Below are 12,581 nucleotides of genomic sequence, written 5' to 3'. Positions count from 1 at the left end.
TTTGCCCATTATCCAATTAATTTGATTGACTCTTTGTTTAGTTTTACTTGTAATTTCATTTATATGGTAATGCCAGCTCAAGTTGGGGTCCAAGTGAACACCTAAGTATTTTAGTGTCTTGACTTGTCTGATCCTTTTGCCGTCCATTCTAAGTTTTAGAGTTTTCTGTAGTTGCCCTCGTTTGTTTTTCCTTGTGCATATCAATGCTTGGCACTTGCCGTAGTTAATTGACAATTGATGTTGTTTGCTCCATCGGTGTATTTCATCTAAAATTTTATTTGCTATATTTCTAAGATGGTCGCAGTTCTTGTTTTCCAACATAACCATCAGGTCATCTGCAAAAGCCTGGACTTTAATATTATTTCTGTTATCAAATTTTTGTAGCAACTTGTCGAATACCAAATTCCAGAGGGATGGCCCGCATTGCAAACCCTGTGGGCAGCCTTTATTAATTTTTCTTCTTAGGTGAATATTGTTAGAGTAAAACTCGATGAACCTATTTTGTAAATAGCTATTTAATAATTTCGTCTCAAACTTAGATTCCTGTAGTTCTTCTAATTTGTTGATTATATTCTGCCATCTTAGGTTATCAAATGCTTTGCTGTAGTCAATGGATATGAGCAGTGTATGATTGTTCTTTTCCCATGCACTATAAACGAATTTTTTTAACACTTATTATTGTGTGGGTTGTTGATTTGTTTGGCCTGAAGTCAAATTGGTTGGTATGCATTTTTTCTTTGGTGTGTACTCCCAGTTGATCCTTTTTATAACTAAGCCTTCCAAAGCCTTCCCCATGGTGGGAAGGAGACTGATTGGCCTATAATCTGAGGCGTTCTTCGGGTCATTTTTTTNCGTCCCGTCGACTCCGTTATTTCTGGATGGCGCCAAAATTCTAAAGGTGAGTTTCGTTTTCTTGTTTTTTTTCTCCGAATTAAAATACCATTCGGGCTCAACTCGAGCTCCGAACGAGACGGTTGCGACCTTATCGGATCCTTAGACCAGGGTTCGCCAAAGTGGTCTATATCGACCCCCCCGGGGTCGATATAACATTATTGGGGGAGGTCGATGAAAAGACTAAAATTTAGAAATTTTGAACCGAATCTTGCTAAGGATCATTAAGCTTATCCGTCTCGTTGATTGTCAGTTACAAAAATTATTATTAACATGTACTGTACAATAAATGTAAAAAATGTTAAATTAAAAGATATACAGTAAAACCTGTCTATGGCGACCACCCACGGTTCCTTCAAAAAGTGGTCTTTTAGACAGGTGGTCGTTTAATACAGGTAACTTATTATGTAAATTGAAAATTCCGTGCCAGAAATTTTTGCCCGTTTTGACAGGTGCCCGTCCAATGCAGGTGGTCGCCTAAGCAGTTTTCACTGTATAAATTTTAGTGCTGCCAGTATTAATAGGACATTTTTTCCATACGCATCTGGATTCGGTCAGGTCCGTAATGGAGCGGCTGAGTGATGAGGGACCGTCGCCTCAGAAAATGTCCTGGGATTCGTCATGACCGATCCCCGTCCTGCAGAGCAATAAGCTGCCACCTTACTTGGAAAACATTCAGANCTTTTTTTTTTTTCAGTTTTAAGTATTTTTTATGCTTAATTACATTAAATTAATTAATCAGTGGGTTGCAAGTGGTTAACGTGTCATCCGCGTAGGCTTGGATTGTCCAATTAATATCAATGTCATCGATGTTTATTTTCAGTAGGCTGTCATGTACAATGTTCCGCAAAGCTGGACCTGAGCATGAGCCCTGTGGGCATCCTCTCGTCATTTGTTGTATAATCGGATTGTCTAGTTCATAGATCCCAACAGTTCTATTTTTCAAATAATCAGTAATCATGAAATATAGGTTTTTTGGACACCGAAATTGTTTCAATAGTTTCAATAATGCAGGCCACCAAAGTGTATTAAAAGCGTTTTGGTAGTCCAGTGAAGTTAAGAGCACATGATGATTTCTGCTTCATGCATTATAAATAAATTGCATAGCAGTATGAAGTGCATGATTAGTAGACTTGCCGGGTACGAAACCAAACTGTTTGGGGTTTAGTAACTTATTGCTGTATAGATAATAGTTAATCCTATTTATGACCAATCCATCCAAAACTTTGCCCAGAGTGGGCAGTAAACTGATTGGCCGAAAGTCCGTTGCTTTTGTGTGTAAATTTTTCCCAGCTTTTGGTATGAATTTAATCACAGCTTTTTTCCATATTTTAGGAAATTTGTTTGATTCCAGACATTTATTATAAGTATACACAAATGCTATTGGTGCTGCCCCATATGTCTTTTTAACCATTTCCGCCGTTATTGTATCTATGCCTGGTGCCTTCTTATTTTGCATAGTCTTTATGGTGTTTTCGACCTCTCTGAATGTGAATAAGATGTCATTAGTTGTTGATGGTGGGTTGTCTGCCTCCCTTCTAATTTCTCTTTGATACTCGTCACTGTGTACATCGTCAGCCAGGAAGTGACTGTCAAGTAGATATTTATAAGTCTCTTTCAAGCTTGTCGTGTGAGTACCATCTCGTTTGCATATAAAGGCAGGAATGTTGACCTTTTTTCTCTGTTTAATCACAATACGATAGGGATCACCCCAAACATACTTGTTACCGATGTCTGAGCAATATTTTCTCCAGGCTCCAGTGTGAGCCCAATTATTGTTAGTTTTATATTGGTTAAAAGTTTCGATGTATTCAAGCTTTTTGTTTTACTTTTGAGTGGGATCTGTTTGTTTCCTATAATTCTTATATAATTTGCATACTTTGATTCTTTCGGTTTGAAGTGAGTTGTTCCACCATGAAACGTTTTTCCGAGAAGTTTTGTTGAACTTTGTTGACTGGTAGAATGAGTTCAATATGGACTGAGTTAAATATTCCGCCAATGAATCAGGTTCATTTATTTTATAGAGATCACATCCTCCTGGCTGTCCCCAGTATTGTTTGAATAGCTCTTGGAAATAGGTCCAGTCAGTCTTATTAATAAGGTTGGTATTTTTGTTGTGCAAATTGGTATTTTCAAGTACAGTTTTTATATACTTATGATCACTACTACCTGTTTCATCGATTGTTTTGCATGATTTAATGAGACCTTGTGCTTTCCTGTTGGCCAGTACCAAGTCCACCCAACTCTCTCCTCTTGTGCTGTAGAATGTAGGTAATGAACTACTGTTGCACGATATAAGTTGATTTATGGACATGATTTCACAACTTTGTAACCTCAAAATGCAGTCTATTTTGCACACTTATCTAACGTTTTCGGTCAGATTCACAGATCTTCTTCAGGATCGAACTATCAGATTTCAAATTTGCAAAACGGAAATTCCAAAATGCACGTTCTATAATCTTCTCAATCGCGCATGCTCATTATTATAATTTTAATGTTGCGGCTTTCCATGCCGATGCTATTTTGTTTGATTCACGGAAATTTATATTTTGCCCTTTTTCTTTGCACTTGTAAATGTGCCAGGCTTCGGCATACTTTATATGTCTTCTATTTTTCACTTTTTGTATGATATCTGCCTTGCTCCATTTGATTTTGATCTCTGTTGGATCTGCGATCGCATAATTAGCCAAAGCCGTGATTGGTTGTTTAAAGCTTACATTCTTTTTGTGCTCCTTTAATCTTTTATTTAACGATCTTTTAGTGGCTCCTATATAATATATCTCCTTATTCAGCCTCTTATCATACAACGGTATTCTGTATACACCTGGAATCAGCCTCCTGTCAACGGGTGTCCTGATTCCAGGTGTATATAATAATGCCATATTTGTAATGGAATTATTACCTTCTTTGTTACTGTTAAATTGTATTTGTTCTTATAAAGTATCTTGGATACAAACATCACTCTTTCCAATAAAATGGTGACATCCCTTATGTCATCCATATCTGTATTTAATTGCTCCATTTATGTATAAAAACTTGCCGATGATTGGTATAATTTTAATTGTGCATGTAGGCATTTTTTCGTCATCTTGGAATACTTCATCATACAATTCTGCTTTAGTTTGTCCTGTCCATGAGTCAATAAGTAAAAGAAATTTATTCTTCTGAACATATGGCATCAAACATTTTGTCAGGAAATTAGTATAGAGATCAGTGGTCAGTTTTCCTGATTTTGATGATGTGACGGTAACATTTGAATATTTTTTCATATATTCTTAAACGTTTCTCTTTATTCTTGGCTTAAAATTACCTGTAGGCTCTTGTAAACAAATATAAACATATGGTAATAATTTTCCGGATAATGTTATATTGTATTGTGCTGTATATGTGTGAAACCTTGTTTATGTCTTGTGTTCTTACGAACACTGTTTTACTTCCTTTTTCCGTTAATGTTCTATTGAAATTTGATTGGTATTGACATCCTGAAAATGTAACAAAATTATGATAAGTCTTATGATTTACTTTGATTAAATGTAATAATAGAATATAAAGTACTTAGTTTATAGGTAAAAATTTTATATACGCCTACCTGTTTGATCTGTATTGATGATGAAGTCGCTATCAAAGTTTGATATCAATCGTTTTGTTTGAATACGAAACGTTTCTGCAGAGGCCAAGATATCTTCCATGGTACATGCTTCTTTTTGTGATACAAATTTGGTAAATAATCTCCTCTATACACACTGTAAAATAAACGACTTACTTCTGCTGTAAACCAAAACGGCAGTCATAGCGGCATTTAATAACAACTCGTATGGATTAACTGTGGGCCTTGAACAGGAGAGCGACAAACAAGTTTATTTTCTCGACATGAACATCATAGTTAAAGGAAGGTCTATCAACACAAAGGTATACAGAAAACTTCAGGCAGATCAATTGTATATCCCTGCGCATTCATGTGACCCATGGCAGTATAAGATAGCGGTGTTTAATAACTTGGTGAATAGAGCATACACCCACTCATCGACAACGCGGGCACTGGATACAGAGATCAACACCATTAATATCATGGCCAAAAGACATGGATATAATAGTAGGATAGCCATGAGGATCGAAAAAATGATGCATTCACGAAGAACAGATCTAACAGAACCACAAGGGCAACAAAGTAACACTCAGAAAGACAGAATCCTAATCACTTACAATCCGTACTTAGAGAAAACCTACAAAGAGATCGCCAAAAGAAAACAAGCCTCCTTAATATTTAGAAGATGTCCCACTATATTTAGAATGCTAAATAATGCAAAAGACACTCCACACCAAAACAAATTAGCAGGAGTATACAGGATCCCTATAAAAGATCATAGGTGTGATAAAGACTTAGTATACGTGGGATCCACAAAAAGATCGTTGGAGGTGAGGATCAAAGAACACAAAGACATCCTACATAAAAGATGTACTACAGCATTAGCACAATATGCCACGGACCCTGACATACAAGCTGTATTTGACGATGCAAAGATAATTTACACCATACAGCTAATGAACTTCCTATCTACCACTGGAGGAAATATAATTCTCTCTGCTTGAACATAAACCTTCTAACTCCCAACAATGGGAGTTAGAAGGTTTATGTTCAAGTAGAGAGAACCATACAGCTATTACACCATTTGCGCTGGATGGAAGTGATATATATCTATAAAACAGCAAGAGAAGATAAGTGTATAAACAATAAGGATGAACTATCCTTATCGATAGCATGGCAAACTCTTATTTACGACACTTGAGAAGCCAAAAGTGATCCTTCTATCTACAGGGCATGCGCAAATTTAACATGATGATTGCACGAGTTTCCTTAGAACATTGCGTTCAGATTTCGAATAACATCGATTCTACCCGTTTTATTCACCTGAAGAAGAACTAAGTTCGAAAACATTTGTGAAAATATTTTAAAATAAGCACTGTTTTGGTTTACAGCAGAAGTAAGTCACAAATTTGGTAATTTTTCGTTGACAAATGTGGTGTCTTTGTTTGAATTTATCCATCCATTGTTTTGACACTTTAAATTGCAAATCAGGAAACTGACTAGCAGCAGCTAAAGCCCATTTTCTGTAAATTTCTTGTGGTCACTTGTTTATAATTTTGTCTTGTTTCGACAAAGTGGTCATACGTCCAAGAATCAATGAAATGATATTTATCAAAAATAGTTCCACCACGTTCAACATCTTTTTCCCATAATTTTAAATGCTCCATTCTTTTCAAATGACTACATCCATTTTTTTGTAATGTTAGTAGTTTCCACGTAGGGTGGACTTTTGCTAGTTTTAAAACTTTGATTTTATATTCCAGTGAAATATATTCCTTCATTCTATATTTTTTTCATCAGGTACATAGTCATCAGATGAGTCATCTTTAACTGCTTCGAAATTTCCTTCTGTACACTCTTCTTGAGCACAAATCAATTTGTCATCAATTATAAACTTTTTTTCATTCAATACATCCAATGTATTATTATATAATTCTGTGCCTATCAGCATAGCATCTTCAGATAGTGTATCAGAAGATGTTGCTGCAATTAAATTATTTTCGGAAAGTAAACTTTCATAATATACTACTCCATTTTTTAGCCGCTGCTTCGATACATCACTGTATAAAGAGGTATCATCAACACTTTTTTCTCCCAACGTGAAGAACTTGCTTCTCTTGACGACATTTTTTGGTTATAAAATAATTTTTCAAAATAAGTTTTACTATACAAATATGTCTATTCGTGTCGAAATTTAGAAACGAACTGTTAAAGAGTGAGTGAAAAAGAACTGTTAAAGAGTGAGTGAAAAAGAACTCCGATAGAAAAAACGCTTCTAGTGAGAATTAGATCTGTCACCGTTAGTGATAACAATTAGATGGGAAAGTTGACACATAGGTGTCAAGAATGTGCCATTATTGTCAACAAATGTATAAAAATATTAGACTTGGAATAGTAGAAATTAAATTAAAATAAATAAATAATAAGAAATAAATGAATGAGAACTCAGCTTATGAATCAGACTCATTACCACTCTGCCACAGGACGTTCACATAGAAGTACGTATAATTTATATATAAAGTGCTAAAAAACGAAGTTCGATTTTCTTGATTATATTTGAGTATTGCACTTTAGTATTTTACAGGTAGTACACTCACATGGTGTACTACCTCTACACCAAAGATCATCAAAATCCGTTATCCCAAAGCCGTAGGCTCTCCTTGTGAGATACATTGCAGAATATATTGCAGAGTACCTTGTTGCATAGACTACATAACATGTTGATAAAAGATGATTGTACAATGGACATTATCTTAATGTCACATCCACAGAAAGATCAAGGTTAACTCATCTCGAGTAACCCTGATTTACAATCATTAGCTGTATGTTACCGTGGATTTTTCCCATTAGAAAAAGAATAAGTAAAAGACAGTTGTCATACATTGCAGATTTTATTGTAGAGCATCTTTCAGCATTAGTCAATGTAGCCTGCCATCATAGGATGGCAGCACTATTTGCTTTCATTGATTCAAGTTGTCTGTTTGTACCTTAAATCGTTCCTTGAACATGTACATTTGTCAAACACTACTCCTATGTTTACTTTAACGCTTCTTGTTTTAATAATGTTGCGGGTCACTCATAGTTGTTACTGTCTTCACCGTCACTGTCCTGTGTGACAGAATCGTCTGTGTCTTCCTGTGTTTCACTTTGCTGTTCTTGTTCCATGCGTTGTGATTCGGTGGTTCTGTGAAAGTCAGGTAGCAATGCTTTGGTTCTTTCTACAAATTCCTCCAATCGTTCCCATACTTCCCTTTTGTTGAATATGTTATGAGATTCTGGTTTCCAGCCTATTCCTTGCGGAATACATTCTCTGTAGAAGGGTTGTCTAATCTGTTTGTGGGTGTTGCAGTCAATTATGAAGTGATTTGCATTACCTTCACTAACGCCATCACACTGGCAGTTCCCATTTGCTGCGTTCCTGAATCTAGAGAGATATGCTGAGAAGTTACCATGGTTTGTTAAACTTGAGTTGTTTCATGTTTAATTTTATAGTGCTTGTTTTTCAGTCTGTCCTTGATGGATGGAATAAATCCGAAACAGTGTCTTCCGGTGGCCGATGTCTCCCACTCTCTTTGCCAGGTACCAATTTCCCATCATCGCATATGGTGCTTTAGTGCTGTTTTTGGAAGTCTGTTGTAAGTTATGTTAGATTCTGAATAGCAGGCACGCTTTGCTAAGAAATCAGCCTTTTCATTCGCCTCCTCACTGTGGTGCGCCAGAATCCAGTTAAATTGCAAATTTTTGTTTACTGCTATTTTTTTTTTTTGTTTCTCTAATCATGTCGCTGCCTAGCAGAGAGATGTTTTTGTCTTTCTTCAAAGTGTGTAACGCCATTCTGCTGTCAACAAAAAATTTTGTTTTCTTTATATATGTCCAGGTTTTCTTTAATATAACTTAGCACTTTGAAAATTGCCCAGTATTCTGCCTGTGTATTTGAGCAGTGTTTGGCTATCTTCAGACTAGCCTGGTAGTTTGTAATATTAGTTCCTTGCTTTTTGATGTATATTCCTGCTCCTGCTCCTTCTGATTGCTTGGACCCATCAGTAAAAACAATCCACTGAAATTTGCTGTTGTCTTTATTATCAAATTCAAGGCTTACTTTATACGTGTTTTTTTCCACAGGATGAATATCAATACTGATACTGTTATCGTTTTTATCTATTTCTGTGTTTTTTATTATATCGGGAATCTCCGCAAGATTATTCGGTATAATTTTATTTTTTATTCTTCTATTGATTTTTTCTGGTGTAAGTTTCCATAGGTTGTCATATGTAACTATCCAGTTCCATGCTGAAGATCTTGCTGTAATATTTATTGGCGTAAGACCTGCAATTGCCAAAAGTGCGTCTGTTGGCGCTGTCCTATATGCTTTAGTAATTTTTATTGCTGCTTGCCTTTGGACTGACAGCAATTTTTTATGTATATGAACGTTGTTTATTGCATCCTGCCAAACTGGGACTGTGGACAATATTGCCGGTACAATAGCAGTTTTATAAATTAGTTTACAATTTTTTGGGTTCAGTCCCCAATATTTGCCCATTATCCAATTAATTTGATTGACTCTTTGTTTAGTTTTACTTGTAATTTCATTTATATGGTAATGCCAGCTCAAGTTGGGGTCCAAGTGAACACCTAAGTATTTTAGTGTCTTGACTTGTCTGATCCTTTTGCCGTCCATTCTAAGTTTTAGAGTTTTCTGTAGTTGCCCTCGTTTGTTTTTCCTTGTGCATATCAATGCTTGGCACTTGCCGTAGTTAATTGACAATTGATGTTGTTTGCTCCATCGGTGTATTTCATCTAAAATTTTATTTGCTATATTTCTAAGATGGTCGCAGTTCTTGTTTTCCAACATAACCATCAGGTCATCTGCAAAAGCCTGGACTTTAATATTATTTCTGTTATCAAATTTTTGTAGCAACTTGTCAAATACCAAATTCCAGAGGGATGGCCCGCATTGCAAACCCTGTGGGCAGCCTTTATTAATTTTTCTTTTTAGGTGAATATTGTTAGAGTGAAACTCGATGAACCTATTTTGTAAATAGCTATTTAATAATTTTGTCTGAAACTTAGATTCCTGTAGTTCTTCTAATTTGTTGATTATATCCTGCCATCTTAGGTTATCAAATGCTTTGCTGTAGTCAATTGATATGAGCAGTGTATGATTGTTCTTTTCCCATGCACTATAAACAAATTTTTTTAACACTTATTATTGTGTGGGTTGTTGATTTGTTTGGCCTGAAGCCAAATTGGTTGGTATGCAGTTTTCCTTTGGTGTGTAACTCCCAGTTGATCCTTTTTATAACTAAGCCTTCCAAAGCCTTCCCCATGGTGGGAAGGAGACTGATTGGCCTATAATCTGAGGCGTTCTTCGGGTCATTTTTTTTCATGATTAATTTGATATCAGTGGATTTCCAAGCGTCTGGGAAATATCCCTGTCTCAGACATTCATTATACAAGTTGACAAATACTATTGGGATTTCTTTGAATGTGTTTATCAGCATTTCTGTCGTTATGTCCAATCCAGGGGCCTTCTTTTTGCCCATCGTGTAGATGACGTCCTTGATTTCCATGAAGATGAAAAGTTTACATAATGCTTCTTGTTCTTGTTCTTCCTCTTTATTTCTATTCCTTTGGTAGTTATTAGTTCTAATGTTTTCTAGTGCTGTCTGTTTGGAAAATGGAATTCCAATAATTTCTTTATATTGTTTTCTATATCATAAGTTTCATTATTGTTTGTTTCTTCTGACCAGTTTATAATATTTGGCAATTGAAGCTTTTTCTTTTCCTTAAATACTATTTCATATGGTAGCTCCCAAGGACTTTTGCTATTACATTTGTCGCAGAATTCCCTCCATGCCCGTGAACGAGTTGCATTTATATTCATTTTATATTTCTTCAACTGGGCTCTATATTTTTCTTTCAAGATATATTTTTGTTCTTTGTTACCCGCTCTCTGATATTTTTTCCCTCGTTTTATTCGTGCTTTTTCTTTGTCTTTCCAATTTTTCCATCCACCAGTGAGTTTTCCTTTTAATTCATTTTGGTGTAATCTTACTTGCCTGTACAGCCGCGTTTTGTATGTCTGTAGTTAGGTATTCGTTATAACAATCTATGTCTTTAATGGTTTTTATCCGTGGATATTCATGATTTATCCAGTTTTCATGAAATGATTTCCTATAGAGTTCCCAGTTTATGTATTTTTTGTTTATTTTAGTCAGAGCGTTACAAATTTCCGTGATTTTAATTTGAGTGAATATATATCTATGATCACTCCCAGTAGTGCTTAATAGTGTTTCACAGTTTCCTGTTTTGAGCGAGTTCTTCTGTGACTAGGCACACATCCGTCCATCCTTTTGCATTTGGTGTATAGAAAGTCGGGTGATCTGTCATATTTGTTGATATTAATCCAAATTCTTCCATCATATCCGTTACCATTTCTCCTCTCTTATCCTCTTGTCTGTTAAACCATATTTCTGACTTTGCATTTAGATCACCGGCTAGTATTATATATTTACTGTCAATCTTTCTCAGTATTTTATCCAATTCTTTTATTGCTTTATCATCATTCATGTTTGGCGATAAGTAAGCATTTTTAATATATATTGGAGGTTCATGATGTATGACCACAGTTGTTATTATTTCTGAGGAGAGACTTGGTATAAGTGCTATGTCTATTGTCCTGTTAATAACTGCGATGCAGCTTTTCGGAGTTTTCCCATTATTTTTATGTAATATTTGCCAATGGCCCATTCTAACCACTATATTATTAACTGTGTAGGGTTCTTGGATTAAAACCAAATCTGCTTTAATTTCTCTTGCTTTATGCATCAGTAAAGAACTAGGGGCTTTGCCCCTCTGAGCATTCAATTGTAGTATATTAAGTCCTTTATTTGTTTCTTCATTTTGTTGGTTATCTCCTTGATCCTTATTTATATTGTTATTGAGAGTATTGTGATTTCTGCTTTTATAGTTCATAATTGGTTCTTTCGATTATTTGCTCCTTTATTTTTAATAGTAGTGGACACTGGTTGCTGTATGCGTTGTGATTTGTTGCTTTCTTCTATTCTGGCGGAAGGCCTCTATTTGCTTGGATACAACTTACACACGATGGGATTTGGTGCTTTGCCTGGCATTCCTTAAAGCTATGCTCCTTTGTGCACTGGCTACATATCTGTTCTTTTTTATAGTCTCTTGCCCAGTGATTAAATCCACAGCACCGGTAACATCTAGTTACCGGCACAAAGTCATCTATCCAGACAGTAGTCCAAGACATTGCTATTTTCTGTTGATTTATTAATATGTTACGAATTTGTGGTGTGACTATAATCATTCTCTCTGCTTTTCTCTCCTTTTATTATTGTGCTAATCTTGCAATCTGCTGTGATTGTGCTGCTGTCCATGTTTCTCCATATATTATTTTGTTCCTTCATTATTTGTATTATTTCTTCTTCTACTATACTATTTGGCATGTTTAGTAAAATGACTCTTGGTCTCTTTGCTGTTGATGTTTTACAGGTTATTTTTTGTTTTATTTCAGATATTTTTTCTATTGCCTATCCAAGAAATTTTCAGGTTTATAAAGCCCAAAGTGAAAAACAATATTTAAACTTTCATTACTCATATAATGAGGAATATAATGTGACATTCACCAGCATAGAACTACATACAGCGATCTCTCGCTCGGGGAATAGTGCTGTTGGCCCGAATAAAATCCACTACAGCATGATTAAAAATCTGTCAAACAATTCCCTTTATAATCTGCTTTGTCTTTTTAACAGAATATGGACAGAACATACTTTTCCTGACTCTTGGAGGCTATCGATCATTGTTCCCATTCCCAAGCTAGGTAAAGACTGCAAGAATCTTTCTAATTATAGACCAATATCTCTGACGAGTTGCCTTTGTAAACTCTTTGAGAGGATGGTAAACAGACGTCTGATGTATCTCTTAGAGAAAAATGAATACTTTTCACCACATCAGAGTGGTTTTCGTAGGAACAGAAGTACCACTGATAACTTAGTAAACCTTGAAACATGTATACGCGAAGCGTTTGTTAGACGACAACACTTAGTGTCTGTGTTTTTTGATATAGAGAAGGCCTATG

This window comes from Centruroides sculpturatus, unplaced genomic scaffold (assembly GCF_000671375.1).
Source record: "Centruroides sculpturatus isolate CEXI.00-Female unplaced genomic scaffold, Cexi_2.0 scaffold609, whole genome shotgun sequence".
Lineage (NCBI taxonomy): Eukaryota > Metazoa > Arthropoda > Arachnida > Scorpiones > Buthidae > Centruroides > Centruroides sculpturatus.
This window is presented reverse-complemented; position numbering follows the sequence as displayed.